We start from the raw sequence: 18,982 nt of genomic DNA on the forward strand, positions 1-18,982 counted from the left end.
CCAGCCCCCCCTGTCGTGCCGGCGAAAAGCACTTACCGAAAAGCGATGGACTTAGGGTGCTACATTGTTGCAAAAAGCACTTACAGATCGCTGTGAGAAGCACTTAGTGACCAAAAATGTTGCGAAAAAAGCACCTATTGAACCTACATTTTTAAAGTAGTACTAGAAGAAGTGTGCCCGTTGGGCCCGTCCTCGTAGGGTTTCCATTGTAACCGGGAGGGGAGTGGGGGTAGGGAAGGGGGAGGGAGGGAGTAGGGAGGTGTGGAGGGGGGAGGGGAGGGGGAGGGAGGGGGGGAGGGGGAGGGAGGGGGGGAGGGGAGGGAGGAAGGGAGGGAGGGAGAGGTGAGGGAAGGGGGTAGGGGGGAGGGGGAGGGGGGAAGAGGAGGGAGGGGGGAAGGGGAGGGGGAGGGAGGGGGGGAGGGAGAAGGGAGTGAGGGGGGAGGGAGGGGGACCTCCCCTTTTCCCAGTACCCCTCTTTCCCCATTGGGCCCGTGCTCGTAGGGTTTCCATTGTAACCGGGAGGAGGGGAGGGAGGGGAAGGGAGGGAGGAGGGAGGTGTGGAGGGAGGAGGGGAGGGGAGGGGGAGGGGAGGGGGGGAGGGGGGAAGGGGGAGGAGGGAGGGAGAGGGGAGGGAGGGGGGTAGGGGGGAGGTAAGGGGGAGTGAGGGGGGAGGGAGGGAGGGGGATCTCCCCTTTTCCCAGTACCCCTCTTTCCCCGTTGGGCCCGTCCCTGTAGGGTTTCCATTGTAACCGGGAGGGGTGGAGGGATGGTGGAAGGAGGGGGGAGGGGGAGAGGGATGGAATGGTGGAGGGAGGGGGGAGGGAGTGGGGGAGGGTGGGATGGAGGGAAGGAGGGAGGGGGGGAGTTAGGGGCTGAGTGGTGATGGAGGTTGGGATTGAGGGGGGAGGGAGGGGGGGAGGGAGTGGGGATGGAGGTGGGAAGGAGGGGGGAGGAAGGGGTTGATGGGGGAAGTGGGACCTCCCCTTTTCCCAGTACCCCTCTTTCCCCCACCACCAAGCCCCCTCCGCAACGACCCCTGTTGTCCCCAGTCCCCATTCACAGACCCCCCCCCCATTCTCTCTCTCCCCATACACACTCTCAGTGCTTTTTTCGAAACACTTGCCCCGGTGGCCCACGAGCATATGGGCCCAATGCTGATCTGTGTATGTTAAGTGACTTGCAATAAAAAAATATACTTTAAAAAGAGATAAGTGCTTTTTAAGTGCTTGTTTTGAAACATTCGCGGTCACATAGTGCTTCTCACTGTAGCACCCATCTCAAGTGTGCCCGTTGGGCCCGTCCTCGTAGGGTTTCCATTGTAACCGGGAGGAGGGGAGGGAGGGAAGGGGGAGGGAGAGAGGTGTGGAGGGAGGAGGGGAGGGGGAGGGAGGGGGTAGGGGAGGGGAGGGGGGGAAGGGGAGGGGGGAAGGGGGGAGGGAGAGAGGGGGAGGGGGAGGGAGAGAGGGGGAGGGGGAGGGAGGGGGAGGGGAAGGGCGGAGGGAGGGGGACCTCCCCTTTTCCCAGTACCCCTCTTTCCCCATTGTGCCCGTCCTCGTAGGGTTTACATTGTAACCGGGAGAAGGGGAGGGAGGGAAGGGGGAGGGGGGGAGGAGGGAGGTGTGGAGGGAGGAGGGGAGGGGGAAGGGGGAAGGGGAGTGGGGGGAGGGAAGGGGGAGGGGAGGGGAGGGTGGAAGGGGAGGGCGGAAAGGGGGGGAGGGGGGAAAGGGGGGAGGGGGGAGGGAGAGAGGGGGAGGGTGGAAAGAGCATTCCTCTCCCCATCAGAACTGCCCCCTCCATCGACTCCTTTAAGTCCATGCTCAAAACCTATTTCTACTCCCTAGCGTTTGAGGCTCATTGAGGAGGCGCTAATCAGATGTACAGCACTTTGGTCAACGTGGGTTGTTTTTAAATGTGCTGTACAAATAAAATGGACTTGACTTGACAGCTCTTCGCAACAATGTAGCACAGGGGCATTGTGACGTCACACGCTGAATACCGCTGGGGGGGGAAGGGGGGTCAGCTCGAGTCCATCTCACAGGGGCATTGTGACATCACAATCCGCACCGCAGCGCCCCCCTTCTGTCAAAACTTCGATAAATCAGGGGGGGCAGCACTTTTAAACCTCTGTAACTTAAAAAATATGCGTCCGAATTAAATAAAAATATAATTTTCCAGCAGCGAACCGCATGCTGATTAAGGCGGTACAAAAATCGTGGCGCTACGGTTCACCGTTTTGCCGGAATTGCCGTCTTCAGCCGACATCAGTGGGATATATATATATAGATACAAGATCTGAGTTTTAATAGTATATAGATTTATTTATTGCAAGTCACTTAACATACACAGATCAGCATGGGGCCCCTATGCTCGTGGTGCCCCATAAAGTGCCCATCAGGCCCATGCGTTAAGACGGCCCTGTGACCCAGCGGGTTGTCGGTGTGATGTATATGTAATATAAATGAGGCCAAGAGCAGAAGCTGGCCAATGGGCTTGTGCCTCGTGACTGAGGTCAGGTGACCTTCTAGAAGTTTCCTGGTGAAGGATCATTAATAAAAATCTTCTTACAAGAAGTCGGGCGTATATTCATTGTGCTAGCCACAACAGAGTCTTACAGCGGACATTACATGGTGTCAGAATGTCTGGACTCAAGCCACCGGGACCACTCTCCCTGCAAGGGAACTTGGCCAAGAATTATAAGGATTGGATAAGGGCATTCCAGCTGTACGAGACGGCAACAGAACTGACGAGTAAGCCAGAAAAGATTCGGAGTGCAACATTCCTCCACGTAGCAGGGCCGGCCGCTCAGCAGATTTATGAGACTTTTCAGTTTGCCCAGGACGAATGTGATTAAAATACAACCGCTGAAGAATAAGTTTCAGACATACTGTGAACCAAAGAAGAACTTAACTGTCTCAATATATATATCTTTAATACACGTGATCAGCAGCGAGGGGAGACCTTCTCCAGCTACCTGACTGCAGTTAAGTCTTTAGCTAATGATTGCGAATTTGGCATTATCCATGACTCATTGCTACGAGACAGAATTGTTTGTGGCATCACCAGCCAGCCGCTCCGGGAGAAACTACTACAATGCGATGATTTAACACTGTTAAAATGCAGTGATATGTGTTTGATCGCCGAGGCATCAGCCATCGACACCGAAGAGACTGTTGATTACGTGAAGCGGGACAGCGCCGGTCGGCCATGGGGCCGAGGCAGGGATTTACGACCCAGCCAACCACAGACAGGAATCCGTGATTCTGGTAAGGATACCATCTGTCGGTCATGCACCCGCTGGCATAAAAGCAACTACTGACACACTCAGTACATGCGATGTCACACCTGCGGAGAGATTGGACATCTTTCCAGATCCCCGACTGCCCGGAAATGGAGCGCCCACCAGCCGCCCACGGTCCCGACCACATGACCGGCTAATCAGACAGAAGGCCGGGGACTGGAGCCGTGACGTCCGCGACGTTGAGTTCCACATCAACACTTCTCCGCTGCCTGAACCAGTGGACGACGACGTGGATGTATCCCACATTGACACTGTGATTGACGCTGTGATTGAGTCGATGCGTGAATGGGGACATATGTGCAGCATCAACAATGTGAACATTGAGTTCAAACTTGACTGGAGCTCAAGTTGACATCCTGCCAGAGCACTTGTTCAGAAAGACTGGTCTTGCCTTACTGACCACGAACGTAACTCTGAGATCATACTCTGGACATACAACGAAGCCTGTGGGACAGATGCCCTGATGCCCTTATGGGGTCGACTCTGTTACAAAACCCTCAGGTGGTGCAGAGTCTGGGCTACTTTATAAATAACTCTACCTGCGACTGCAAAGGAATCTCTCGGTCTCTGTTGACTCCTGTGCTGGTCGTGATTCAAATCGGTTTTAAATTTCGCATCTAGTTTTTAACAAGTTTTTACAAATTGTGTCATTATCTCACCCTGCCTCCTGATACCCTTATGGGGTCGGCTCTGTTCTTGCAGAACACTCAGGTGGTGCAGAGTCTGGGCCACTTTATAAATAACTCTACCTCGGTTGACTCCTATGCTGGTCATGATTCACATTAATACTGTTGTTAAACAATCACACTGCATGTAATTACTCATTTGTGGCTCAGTTAGTACAATGCAATACTACTGCAGTAAACTATAAACATCAAATATCTCTAGTACAGTTTACACCCAGGTGCTCCACAAGTCTTTGGTTTTTTCCGGCTTGCGGAGACCACTTGCTGAAGTTTTCCCTGGTGAAAGGTAGGGTAGGTACGTCATCGGGCTCATCAGGTGGGTACCCTCCTTCCTCGATGTTTCATTGATAAGCCCACAACGTCTCCAGGGAGCTCAACGTTAGGGTTAGGGTTAGGGTTTAGGGTTTTAGGGTTAGGGTTAGGGTTAGGTTGTGATTTATCGGACAGTGGGACAAAATGCCCTCTGGTGCTCAATTATCTCTGCCTGGAGATTCCTTTTCACCATGTACTGCCACTTTGCTCTGGCCCACGGTCTCATCACCCTCGTACAAATCTGTTGACCTTTGCACTTGCCCTTCTGTAGATTTTTAGGAGTCAGTCAGGGTCCACCCTAAGTTTGAGTTTATGCTTGGTTGAGGCCCTTGGCCTCTCGCGTCTAACGCTTCAATCCATATCCCCTCTGCCCTCTTCCTACACCCGGTTGACCAATTTATGTTTGTTTCTAGGCCCATGATCTCTAGGGACTGGGTCCCGTGCTGCTGGGAGTGTCAACTACTGGGTATGGACTTTATGTGTTGCTGAGGTGTCCTGTCAGGCTGACTCTGAGGCTGTTAGCTGTTTCGCCTATGTACAGTAAGTTACACTCCTTACATTAAACTGCATACACCCCATTGTTTTGCTCACAGGTTATCCTCCGTGCTATCAAGTATCTCTAGTACAGTTTCTACAATGCAATACTAGTGCAGTAAACTATAAACATCAAATATCTCTAGTACAGTTTACACCCAGGTGCTCCACAAGTCTTTGGTTTTTTCCGGCTTGCGGAGACCACTTGCTGAACTTTTCCCTGGTGAAAGGTAGGGTAGGTACGTCATTGGGGGTCATCAGGTGGGTACCCTCCTTCCTCGACGTTTCATTGATAAGCCCACAACGTCTCCAGAGGGCTCAACGGTGAAACCTGGCGTCCCAGGTACACCCCCCTCAGTTCCATACCCTCCTGTTTTAATCTTGCAGCTCAACTCGCAGCTCTACTCAACTTCTAGCCGATAAGGGGTTTTAAAGGGTAGGTTGATGTCCCTACCTTTCTGGATTTACTCCTCCCATGTGCTGAGTCCTGGGACCGGTGACTGGGTAACAACCCTCCAGTTTCGCTCTTGCTGTAGCTTCATCAGGGAAAAATCAATAACTACTACTGGTCGGTGGGGAGTTTTAAAGGGTGGGTTGAAAATCCCTCCCTTTCTGGGTATGTCCATCCCATCTGCTGACTTGGGACTGGTCACTTTGGTTGGGACTGTTGATGTCATCCCTATTCTTTGTGTTTGATTGTTTGTGTTCCTGGCCTCCTGCTGTTTTATCTGCTGTTAATGTTTTCAGCATTCCTCTGGCCTCCTGTCTTTATCATGTTCTGCAAGTCTTTGTTGTGGGCTTTGCAAACCTGTACCTGGTTTGCGTGGAGCTAGTGGCCGTTGTGTGGTGGTGGGGGGGGGGGGGTGTCTGAGGTGGGAGTGGGTATCGTGTTGTGAGTGTGCAAGGGTCCTATCACTCCCTTCAATTGTCTGTCTTTTCTGGGGGAGCTAGGTGTGTTCCAGGTGTAATGGGGTGGGGGGTCTCTGGGTCTAGAGGGTACTCGGATGGATCATCTATTTACAAAGGTTTAAGATCCTCTTTTGGGGGTCTTTTGGGTTGTTTGGGGAGGTCCTATGCAACCCGATGTTAGGGTTAGATTCTGTGGGTGGGGGTTATTTCCTATCCTTGTTGAGTTGAGGGTAGGTGCCAAGGGTCTTTTTGGGGCTGTTTGGGGTGATCCAGTGCCGTTCCGTGTTAGGGTTAGCTTTGGGGGGTGGCACAGGGGCCACCTCTGACGTGCCGTCTACCTTGCTGGGGTTTGAGGGTGGGTGCCTAGGGTTTTTTGGGGACTGTTTGGGGTGGTCTCCTGTCACCCTGTTCTATGTTTTTGTCTATTACCCAGTGGGAGCAGGCCCCATATTGACATTAATTTGTATCCCTACTGCTCCCCTTGTCTGCTGGTTTTATCACAATCTCATTTTTATCCCTCAGCTCTGCCATGGTCTCCCTCTCTTTTCTGGTGAGGTTCGGCCTATCCTTTGTCATGGGCATATCACAGGCTGTTTTGGTAATGTTCTTTTAAAATGTGTCGTGTTTGTTTGGCTTTACCCATGTTCCAGCATTAGAGGCCAATTTTTGCAATGTTTCCTGGGTGGGATTTGTCGGTTTTACAAATTGTGTCATTATCTCACCCTGCCTCCTGATACCCTTATGTGGTCGGCTTTGTTCTTGCAGAATCCTCAGGTGGTGCAGAGTCTGGGCCTTGTTATCAATATCTTGCCCTGCTTCCTGGTGCCCTTATGGGATCGGCTCTGTTCTTGCAGAACTCTCAGGTGGTGCAGAGCCTGGGCCTTGTTATCAATATCTTGCCCTGCTTCCTGATGCCCTTATGGGGTTGGCTCTGTTCTTGCAGAACCCTCAGGTGGTGCAGAGTCTGGGCCTTGTTATCAATATCTTAACCTGCTTCCTGATGCCCTTATGGGGTCGGCTCTGTTCTTGCAGAAACCTCAGGTGGTGCAGAGTCTGGGCCTTGTTATCAATATCTTGCCCTGCTTCCTGGTGCCCTTATGGGGTCGGCTCTGTTCTTGCAGAACCCTCAGGTGGTGCAGAGTCTGGGCCTTGTTATCAATATCTTAACCTACTTCCTGATGCCCTTATGGGGTCGGCTCTGTTCTTGCAGAACCCTTAGGTGGTGCAGAGTCTGGGACTTGTTATCAATATCTTACCCTGCTTCCTGATGCCCTTATGGGGTCAGCTCTGTTCTTGCAGAACCCTCAGGTGGTGCAGAGTCTGGGCCACTTTATAAATAACTCTGCCTGCGACTGCAAAGGAATCTCTCGGTCTCGGTTGACTCCTGTGCTGGTCATGATTCACATTAATACTGTTGTTAAACAATCACACTCATCCCCCTCCCCTCTGCATGTAATTACTCATTTCTGGCTCAGTTAGTACAATGCAATACTACTGCAGTAAACTATAAACATCAAATATCTCTAGTACAATGCAATACTACTGCAGTAAACTATAAACATCAAGTATCTCTAGTACAATGCAATACTACTGCAGTAAACTATAAACATCAAGTATCTCTAGTACAGTTTCTACAATGCAATACTAGTGCAGTAAACTATAAACATCAAATATCTCTAGTACAGTTTACACCCAGGTGCTCCACAAGTCTTTGGTTTTTTCCGGCTTGCGGAGACCACTTGCTGAACTTTTCCCTGGTGAAAGGTAGGGTAGGTACGTCATTGGGGGTCATCAGGTGGGTACCCTCCTTCCTCGACGTTTCATTGATAAGCCCACAACGTCTCCAGAGGGCTCAACGGTGAAACCTGGCGTCCCAGGTACACCCCCCTCAGTTCCATACCCTCCTGTTTTAATCTTGCAGCTCAACTCGCAGCTCTACTCAACTTCTAGCCGATAAGGGGTTTTAAAGGGTAGGTTGATGTCCCTACCTTTCTGGATTTACTCCTCCCATGTGCTGAGTCCTGGGACCGGTGACTGGGTAACAACCCTCCAGTTTCGCTCTTGCTGTAGCTTCATCAGGGAAAAATCAATAACTACTACTGGTCGGTGGGGAGTTTTAAAGGGTGGGTTGAAAATCCCTCCCTTTCTGGGTATGTCCTTCCCATCTGCTGACTTGGGACAGGTCACTTTGGTTGGGACTGTTGATGTCATCCCTATTCTTTGTGTTTGATTGTTTGTGTTCCTGGCCTCCTGCTGTTTTATCTGCTGTTAATGTTTTCAGCATTCCTCTGGCCTCCTGTCTTTATCATGTTCTGCAAGTCTTTGTTGTGAGTGAGTGGGCTTTGCAAACCTGTACCTGGTTTGCGTGGAGCTAGTGGCCGTTGTGTGGTGGTGGGGGGGGGGGGGGTGTCTGAGGTGGGAGTGGGTATCGTGTTGTGAGTGTGCAAGGGTCCTATCACTCCCTTCAATTGTCTGTCTTTTCTGGGGGAGCTAGGTGTGTTCCAGGTGTAATGGGGTGGGGGGTCTCTGGGTCTAGAGGGTACTCGGATGGATCATCTATTTACAAAGGTTTAAGATCCTCTTTTGGGGGTCTTTTGGGTTGTTTGGGGAGGTCCTATGCAACCCGATGTTAGGGTTAGATTCTGTGGGTGGGGGTTATTTCCTATCCTTGTTGAGTTGAGGGTAGGTGCCAAGGGTCTTTTTGGGGCTGTTTGGGGTGATCCAGTGCCGTTCCGTGTTAGGGTTAGCTTTGGGGGGTGGCACAGGGGCCACCTCTGACGTGCCGTCTACCTTGCTGGGGTTTGAGGGTGGGTGCCTAGGGTTTTTTGGGGACTGTTTGGGGTGGTCTAACCCTAACCCTAACCCTAACGTGTCCAACCTCTTAATAATCTTATACGTTTCGATAAGATCCCCTCTCATCCTTCTAAATTCCAGTGTATACAAGCCTAGCCGCTCCAGTCTTTCAACATATGACAGTCCCGCCATTCCTGGAATTAACCTAGTGAACCTACGCTGAACGCCCTCAATAGCAAGAATATCCTTCCTCAAATTTGGAGACCAGAACTGCACACACTACTCCAGGTGCGGTCTCACTAGGGCCCTGTACAACTCTGCAGAAGGACCTCTTTGCTGCTATACTCAACTGCCCTTGTTATGAAGGCCAACATTCCATTGGCTTTCTTTACTGCCTGCTGTACCTGCATGCTTCCTTTCAGTGACTGATGCACTAGGACACCCAGATCTCGTTGTACGTCCCCTTTTCCTAACTTGACACCATTCAGATAATACTCTGCCTTCCTATTCTTACCACCAAAGTGGATAACCTCACACTTATCCACATTAAACTGCATCTGCCATGCCTCCGCCCACTCACACAACCTGTCCAAGTCACCCTGCAACCTCATAGCATCTTCCTCACAGTTCACACTACCACCCAGCTTTGTATCATCTGCAATTTTGTTAATGGTACTTTTAATCCCTTCATCCAAGTCATTAATGTATATTGTAAATAGCTGCGGTCCCAGCACCGAGCCTTGTGGTACCCCACCAGTTATTGCCTGCCATTCTGAAAGGGACCCATTTATCCCCACTCTTTGCTTTCTGTCTGTCAACCAATTTTCTATCCATGTCAGTACCCTACCTCCAATACCATGTGCTCTAATTTTGCCCACTAATCTCCTATGTCGAACCTTGTCGAAGGCTTTCTGAGAGTCAAGGTACACCACATCCACCGGCTCTCCCCTGTCAATTTTCCTAGTTACACCCTCAAAGAATTCCAGGAGATTAGTTGAGTTTGTTTAGACTCAACATCGGCCAAGCTGAAAGGTGTAACATCATTGAAGACGACCTTGTGTTTGTGGAGATGGACCAAGGCTTGGTGCATTTTAATCAAACCGTTCACCATTGCTATTTATTCTCTGTACTCTCGCACAAATTGCTGATATATTTGGAGAATTTGTCTTCCCATTTTACACTCCAAATAAAATGGCAACTGTTACCATGATGGCGGGTGTTGTTCTGCAGGCCTCCTGTGTCACTGAATATAGGCAAATATAGACTGAATATAGACAGAAATCTGTTCTTGCCAGTCCTTGCCACAGTGGGACCGTGTTGAAAGTGGGCTTTTCATTCCTTTGGTGTTAATTTATTGGAAAAACTGGAGCCTTTTGTCACACAAGGCCTATTCTCTGCATTGCCTTCCTATTTGGGATTAGCAAACGAGTTTTGGAATTGTGCTGGGGAGAAGTGTGGCAGGAATCGGTCAACTGGGCAGCACAAATACGAAAGGTGCAATCAGTCTAATGTGATGATACTCTCGGTCGAATAGCCAGCCACAGACAGAGGAATAGATGTAGTCAGATCACAGAAAGATGCAAAAGATACAGTTATTGTGATTGGTGACTTTAACTTTCCCAATGTTGACTGGGACCTCTAGGCGGTGCAGAATTTTCTACTTGTATCCAAGTGGATTTTTAAAAACATGTGGAGAGTCCAACCCAAGTAGGGACCGTAGTGGACCTTGCACTGGGAAGTGAGTGCGGACTGGTGCCTGGTGTTTCAATGGGATAGCATTTCAGCAATAGTGATCACAACTCCTGACTTTTGGGACAAAGACCCATCATTTATTTATTTGCCCCTGTATTCCACAATTTGAGATTTGTAATAGAAAAAATAATTTCTACATGGTGAAACCACAATGTATAAAAATACCCTTTAATAAAATCTGACAATGTGCACTTTAACCACTCGTGATTTTTTTTTCTATTACAAATCTCAAATTGTGGAGTACAGAGGCAAAACAATAAATGATGGGTCTTTGTCCCGAACATTATGGAGGGAGTATGGAAAGTACTAACCTGGGGAAAACAAATTACATAATTAGGCAGGAGCCAGGGAGAGTAGATTGGGTGCTGGGGGATATGGGGGATGGCAACATCTGGCATGTGGGAGACATTTAGAAACATAGAAACATAAAAAATAGGTGCAGGAGTAGGCCATTCGGCCCTTCGAGCCTGCACCACCATTCAATATGATCATGGCTGATCATCCAGCTCAGTAGCCTGTACCTGCCTTCTCTCCATACCCCCTGATCCCTTTAGCAAAAAGAGCCACATCTAACTCCCTCTTAAATATAACCAATGAACTGGCCTCAACTACCTTCTGTGGCAGAGAATTCCACAGACTCACCACTCTCTGTGTGAAGAAATGTTTTCTCATCTCGGTCCTAAAAGACTTCCCCCTTATCCTTAAGCTGTGACCCCTGGTTCTGGACTCCCCCAACATCGGGAACAATCTTCCCGCATCTAGCCTCTCCAACCCCTTAAGAATTTTATATGTTTCTATAAGATCCCCCCTCAGTCTTCTAAATTTCAGCGAGTACAAGCCCAGTCTATCCAGTCTTTCCTCATATGCAAGTCCCGCCATCCCAGGGATTAATCTGGTGAACCTTCTCTGTACTCCCTCTAAGGCAAGAACGTCTTTCCTCAGGTTAGGAGACCAAAACTGCACACAATACTCCAGGTGCGGTCTCACCAAGGCCCTGTACAACTGCAGCAGAACCTCCCTGCTCCTAAACTCAAATCTTCTTGCTATGAATGCCAACATACCATTCGCTTTCTTCACTGCCTGCTGCACCTGCATGCTTGCTTTCAATGACTGGTGCACCATGACACCCAGGTCACGTTGCATCTCCTCTTCTCCCAATCGGTCACCATTCAGGTAATACTCTGCTTTCCTGTTCTTGCCGCCAAAGTGGATAACCTCACATTTATGCAAAGTGGATAACCTCACATTTAAAGGGCAGCTGATCACAGTTCAATAGGAGGAATAAGCACGGTCAGGATGGAACCCGGGGTCGAAGCGGGCGAGCCCGGCTCGCAAGAGAGGGAGGCGTCAGCCACCAGGGGGCCGAGCCACTCCAATGGGAACATGGTGTGCTGCGGGTGCCACCAACACTGAGAGAGCTGCCGCTGACGTCTCCAGCGCAATCATAAATGTTCAAAGAGTTTGCAGACCATTGGAGTCAAGGATACCGGATGAAAATTGGTTGGATTTGAGCTCGTTTTGTAAATTGGAGAGATGTTTGCATTATGCCAATCACTCCGTAGTTCTCCGGTAGAAATTGATTTCTGGAATAATATCTGGAGGATTGGAGTAATGCTTGAAGAACATGATTTCAAAACTCTGGCGGGTTTGCCGTCTGGGCCACAGGCTTTACAGGGTTCACTTCAGACAAAAGCTTTTCAACTCCCTCTTTGGCGATGAGCAAGTCGCCAATGTCAGGCACGCTACTGGGGCCAAGATCTAGAAAATCAAATTGTTTTTCTCTTGTAAAAATCGAACAATCAGTCTGAAGAAGGGTCCTGACCTGAAATGGCACCTACCCATGTTCCCTTGAGATGCTATCTCAACTGCACTTTGTGTCTTTTTTTTCAAACCAGTGCCTGCAGTTCCTTGTTCACCAATAAGTTTAAAATTGATTTGGATTAGTGATCTGCATTCTATTTAGTGTTGTGCAACCTAAACTGTTAACCATTGGTGTGGCAATGGTTAATGTGTTAATTGTCATAATTATAGCTTGTTTACTCTTAATTGTCACAAGGAAGGATTTGACAGGTGATAGGAATTTGTTTGTCATGTGCTTAAAAAGGAGATTTTTGGTCAGTTGTCGAGTGAGCCTCTGTCGGTTAAGTTGTGGAGAACCAAAGCTGCGAAGAGATGGATGCACTGGCTGTTATCAGAGCCATGGAGTGGCAGAAGGTACGAGAGTTTTGTTTTCCAATGTTGAAGGTTGGGTGTGTTTCTGAATAGTAACTTAGCAGGTCATTTGCTTTGGGGCGGTAAAGACATGAACCTCTCTGCTTTACAAAATACAAGTTTATAACATTACCAAGATGCTGAGCAGATCTTGATGTTGCAGCTGGATGAATGCTATACACTTGATCAGACTGGACCTGGATCTGGGCTTTGTGATGCATTTAGGTATTCCTTTTGCCTTTGAGTAATGAACAACATGCCAGGGAGGTGTTAAGCTTCTATTGTGCAGTCAACAAGGTCATTGTTCATCACAGTTTTCATGAACTGAATTTTCCTACTGTTGCCACTTTTGTTGACCACAAGGCTGGGAGTTTTTTTAATGAGTTTTAATGACATGTGTGGCAAATACAATTTGTGGACAGGCTTTTGATGCCAACAGTGAAATGTAGGGGAAAGAGTTGCTTTTGTAATATGTAATAAAATTATGTCCTTGGTTTAACTGCCTGAGTTGAGGAAAGGGACTGTTCTACCCTCAATTATTTCCACTGTCTGCCCAGCTACTGTCTTAAGTGTTTGTTAATTTGAGAATATCGAAATGTGGGAGGCTTGAAGCTGCTCCTTGTGTAGGCATGGATTGTTTTACTTTGTTCTATATTAATATTGATTTATTTGTGTTCTGTTTGCTTGTTTTAATTAGCGAGTTTTCACTTTGCAATGTTTCATTGCCTGTTCATGGTGAAAATAGTGATGTTTAACTGCTGATGGACTGCCAGATTGCATTTAAAATCCTTGAATGTTGGGGCTATTAGTTTGAGCAGTAGGACAACTTCCCCAGCCATCCTTGTGTTTTCATCACCCAAAATGTTTAACTGCACCAGTAACTTCCAGCTCAATCTGGTCAATGTGTTTGTTCCCTTACATATGCTGTGCTTAAAGTTTTAAGTTTCCTTTTGTCCTAAACGTTTGTACACTAAGATGACCAAGTTTGATACAAAAGTGGGTGGTATTGCAGATAGTGAAGATGGATGTGAAAAATTGCAGCAGGATCTTGATTGGTTGAGCAGGTGGGCTGAAGAGTAGTTGATGTAATTTAATACAGAGACATATGAGATGTTGCATTTTGAAAAGTCTAACATGGGCAGGGCCCACACAATGAATGGCAGGGCTCTGGGAAGTGTTGTAGAGCAGAGGGATCGAGATGTGAAGGTACATAGTTCCTTGAAGGTGTCATCAGGTATTTATATTGTAAATAGCTGCAGTCCCAGCACCGAGCTTTGCGGTACCCCACTAGTCACTGCCTACCATTCTGAAAGGGACCCGTTAATCCCTACTCTTTGTTTCCTGTCTGCCAACAAATTTTCTATCAATGTCAGTACCCAATACCATTTTGCCCACTAATCTCATATGTGGGACCTTATCAAAGGCTTTCTGAACGTTGAGGTACACTACATCCAATGGGTCTCCATTGTCCATGGACAGGTGAATTATTGGGTCAGGAGCCTTCAGAGTGGAATACGGGAGTAAGCTGGAAATTGGGTGGGGCACTGCCTGACAGGTGATGGGTGAATACATGTGAGTGGGTGATAGGCAGATGGGTGGAGTAAGTGACAAAAGGTGAAAGTGATAGAACATGTTGGACAAGGACATGCGCTGTGAAATGTAAAGCCAGAGTGAGGTGGGGTGGGAAGGTAAAAGGGAAATATGGGACATGGAGATGGGAGATGAGCGTACTGACGAGGGAAAGCCCTTCTTCCCCTTCACTGCCCACCCTGGTGTGCGCTAACATCGCTAGCCTCGGTCCTTTCCTTTCTTATGTATGTGCAGTGCTCTCCTTGTTTGGCATTTTGTCCCTTTCAGGGGAAACTTATTTCAATATCTTGCCTTGTTTTCAAGATCGTATCTCCCGTCGCTCTGCGGCCTAACATTATGGAGCTGGCGGCCTTGCTCGAGAATGACTGAGACCCACAGCCTGCGATCCCATGCCGGGGTCGACGCTCCAACCTCTGCCTACGGACTTCAACATCGAGGGGCTCGCAGTCTCGGGTAGAGACCGATGTCGGGAAGCTCCAAAGAACGAGGAAGGTTGGAGTAGCACCGACCCGAGGTCCGATCGCCCGGCGCGGGGAGCTTGATCGCCCCGCCGCGGAGGGCCTGACTGCCAGCTGTGGGAGCCAAGATCGCCCTGTCAACGGAAGGCTCGAGGCCCCCGACCGTGGGAGGACAAACAAGGGAAGAGTGACGTTTTTTTAAACTTGTATCACAGTGAGGAATGTGGAGGAGCCACTGTGGTGGATGTTCATGTTAAAATGTATTTTGTGTGTTCTGTTGCTTTTTATTGGTGTGATTGTTAAGTCAAATGAAATTCCTCGTATGTTGCAAAACATACTTGGCTAATAAAGTATGGAAAGCGGCAACCCCACAGCTACGCCACCCCATGCTTGCATCGTGAGTAAATGACTCTCGATTCAAGTAAATAAGTAAATAAGTACTGGAGGAACTTGGGGAGTTTGGCAACCTCTGAAGAAATGGACAGATGACTTATTGAGCAAGGATCCTTCAGACTGGAATACGGGAGAAAGCTGGAAATGAGGTGGGGGTGGGGCACTGCCTGACAGGTGATGGGTGGATACAGGTGAGTGGGTGATGGGCAGATGGGTAGAGTAAGTGACAAAGGCTGAAGGTGAAAGCGATAAAACGTGTCGGACAAGGACAAGAGCTGTGAAAAGTAAAGCCAGAGCGAGGTGGGGTGGGGAGGTAAAAGGGAAATATGGGAGATGAGCGTATTGACGAGGAAAAGCCCCACTTTCCCTTCACTCCCCACCCTGGTGTGCACATTCCTCACTAACCTCATTAACCTCGCTAACCCTGGTCCTTTCCTTTCCGATGTACGCTCAGTGCTCTCCTTATTTGGCATTTTGTCCCTTTCACCTTGAGCCTTTGGCACTGACTCCATCCGTATGCTCATCACCCCTCACACCTATCCACCTATTTACTTGCTGGCTTTGTCCTGCGTGCCTCTGCCTCTTTTCACTCTCTTTCATCAGTCTGAGGGAAGTTCCTGATCTGACATGTCATCTGTCCATTTCACTTGCGGTCAGGCAGATTGTGCCTGAACTGCTGAATGCCTCCAGCACGTTGTCTTTGGACATAGCCATGTTCCTCGGTTAAAGTAATGGTAGTTGGACCTGTTACAGTGAAAGTAGAGTTTAATATTGTGGCTAAGTCTCACTACGTTATTAATCCTGCCCTTGCAAGTACTGTAGTTTTTGCAGTTTGTTTAAATCTCAGATTTGGACACATCTGCATTGCCACAATTTCCTAGCCCCTCTTCTTCCTCTGAAGGACTGAGCAATTCCTATTAGTTTCCACCCAGTGTCTCCAAAGACTGGGTCATGTGGTGCTAGAAATATCTGCTGGTAACCCTGACAGTCTCTTCCCAATTTGCCAATGTCGGCAGGTGCTGGGGGCAAACTTCTTCCCCATCATTGTTATTATGGTTTGGAGATGGTTTAATTCAAAGGATGTTTTAATTGAAAGTAGTGTCTGTGTCATGGGTGTGTTTTCACCAGATCTTCTGAACACCCTGGATGCTCTTGTTGGTGTACGGGGTTTGATGCCCATGGTAAACACCGGCAGGTGGCACAGTCACAGAACACTGTTTGTGTGAAGTGTTTGGTTTAGCTGGGTGGGGTGTTGCTGTGCCAGTTGATGAAGTCAATGTATTCTGGTAACCTGTAAGATTGATTGCTGGAGTCGTACCGAATGTTGCGCCTCGTGTTGCATCTCGTGTTGCGCCCCATGTATTTTGAAGTATGTGTTAATGTTCTCTTTGTTTTATGTGGAGGGGTTCAGGGGAAACTTATTTCAATATCTTGCCTTGTTTTCCAGATCGTATCTCCAGTCGCTCTGCGGCCTAACATCATGGAGCTGGCGGCCTTGCTCGAGAATGACTTTGAGACCCACAGCCTGCGATCCCATGCCGGGGTCGACGCTCCAACCTCTGCCTACGGACTTCAACATCGAGGAGCTCGCAGTCTCGGGTAGAGACCGATGTCGGGAAGCTCCAAAGAACGAGGAAGGTTGGAGTAGCACCGACCCGAGGTCCGATCGCCCGGCGCGGGGAGCTTGATCGCCCCGCCGCGGAGGGCCTGACTGCCAGCTGTGGGAGCCAAGATCGCCCTGTCAACGGAAGGCTCGAGGCCCCCGACCGTAGGAGGACAAAAAAGGGAAGAGTGACATTTTTTTTAAACTTCTATCACAGTGAGGAATGTGGAGGAGCCACTGTGGTGGATGTTCATGTTAAAATGTATTTTGTGTGTTCTGTTGCTTTTTATTGGTGTGACTGTAGGTCAACTGAAATTCCTCGTATGTTGCAAAACATACTTGGCTAATAAAGTATGATTATGATGGAAGGCAGCAACTCTACAGCTGCGCCACCATGCCACCCCGTGCTTGAATCGTGAGTAAATAACTCTCGATTCAAGTAAATAAGTGCTGGAGGAACTTGGGGGTTCGGCAACCTCTGGAGAAATGGACAGATGACTTATCGGGTCAGGAGCCTTCAGACTGGAATACGGGAGAAAGCTGGAAATGAGGTGGGGGTGGGGCACTGCCTGACAGGTGATGGGTGGATACAGGTGAGTGGGTGGATACAGGTGAGTGGGTGATGGGCAGATGGGTGGAGTTAGTGGCAAAGGCTGAAGGTGAAAATGATAAAACATGTCGGACCAGGACAAGAGCTGTGAAATGTAAAGCCAGAGGGAAGTGGGGTGGGAAGGTAAAAGGGAAATATGGGACAAGGAGATGGTAGATGAGCGTACTGACGAGGGAAAGCCCCTCTTCCCCTTCACTCCCCACCCTGGTGTGCACATTCCTCACTAACCTCACTAACATCGCTAACCTGGTCCTTTCCTTTCCGATGTACGCTCAGTGCTCTCCTTATTTGTCATTTTGTCCCTTTCACCTTGAGCCTTTGGCACTGACTCCATCCAAATGCTCATCACCCCTCACACCTATCCACCTATTTACTTGCTGGCTTTGTCCTGCGTGCCTCTGCCTCTTTTCACTCTCTTTCATCAGTCTGAGGGAAGTTCCCGATCTGACATGTCATCTCTCCATTCCGCTTGCGGTCAGGCAGATTGTGCCTGAACTGCTGAATGCCTCCAGCACTTTGTCTTTGGACATAGCCATGTTCCCCGGTTAAAGTAATTGTAGTTGGACCTGTTACAGTGAAAGTAGAGTTTAATATTGTGGCTAAGTCTCACTACGTTATTAATCCTGCCCTTCCAAGTACTGTAGTTTTTGCAGATGGTTTAAATCTCAGATTTGGATACTTCTGCATTGCCACAATTTCCGAGCCCCTCTTCCTCTGAACGATTGACTAATTCCTGTTAGTTTCCATCCAGTGTCTCCAAAGACTGTGGTGCTAGAAATATCTGCTAGTGTTACACAGTCTCTTCCCAATTTGCCAATAATTCTTCCCCATTATTGTTATGGTTTGGAGATGGTTTAATTCAAAGGATGTTTTCATTGAAAGTAGTGTCTGTGTCATGGGTGTGTTTTCACCAGATATTCTGAACACCCTGGATGCTCCTGTTGGTGTACAGGCTTTGATGACCATGGTATACATCAGCAGGGGGCACAGTCACAGAACACTGTGGGGTTTGGTTTAGCTGGGGTGTTGCTGTGCCAGTTGTACAAGTCAATGTATTCTGCTAACCTGTAGAAGGGTCTCAACCCGAAACGTCACCCATTCCTTCTCTCCCGAAATGCTGCCTGACTTGCTGAGTTACTCTAGCATTTTGTGAATAAATCAATCTGTAGAATTCACTGCTGGATTCACACCAAATGTTGCTTCTCGTGTTGTGCCCCATGTATTTTAAAAGTATCTGTTACTGTTCTCTGGTTTGTTTTATGTGGGGGGTAGAGAGGTCAGGGGAAACATTTTTCAATATCTTACCTTGTTTTCCAGATCGTTTCTCCAGTCGCTCTGCGGCCTAACATCATGGAGCTGGCGGTGTTGCTCGAGACTGACTTTGAGACCCACAGCCGGGCCATGGACTGACCCCGGGTAGTCTCAGGTAGAGACTGATGTCGGGAAGCTCCAAAGAACGAGGAAGTTTCGACTAGCCGGGACCCGGTGTCCAATCGCCCGGCGCGGGGAGCTTGATCACCCCGATGCGGAGGGCCCAAGTACTGTAGTCTTTGTAGTTGTTTTAAATCTCAGATTTGGATACATCTGCATTGCCACAATCTCCTCGCCCCTCTTCCTCTGAAGGATTGACCAATTCCAGTTAGTTTCCACCCAGTGTTTCCGAAGACTGGGTCAGGTGCTGCTCGAAATTTCTGCTAGGGTTGGACAGTCTCTTCCTAATTTGCCAATGTCGGCATGTCCTGGGGATGGAGGGGTCAGGGGAAACATTTTTCACTTTTTTTTACTTCAATCACAGTGAGGAATGTGGCGGAGTCACTGGGTGGATGTTCATGT

General features: G+C 48.7%; 1 long non-coding RNA gene across 1 annotated transcript; it reads left to right on the forward strand.

The window, feature by feature from the left end:
• Positions 1 to 3,665: 3,665 nt before the first annotated feature.
• Positions 3,666 to 15,065, forward strand: LOC144589988 (uncharacterized). The gene is made up of 3 exons (XR_013546112.1): positions 3,666 to 3,799; positions 4,710 to 4,836; positions 14,389 to 15,065. It is a non-coding gene; the product is annotated as an uncharacterized LOC144589988 (long non-coding RNA).
• Positions 15,066 to 18,982: the final 3,917 nt, after the last annotated feature.

Source organism: Rhinoraja longicauda, unplaced genomic scaffold (assembly GCF_053455715.1).
Source record: "Rhinoraja longicauda isolate Sanriku21f unplaced genomic scaffold, sRhiLon1.1 Scf000096, whole genome shotgun sequence".
Lineage (NCBI taxonomy): Eukaryota > Metazoa > Chordata > Chondrichthyes > Rajiformes > Arhynchobatidae > Rhinoraja > Rhinoraja longicauda.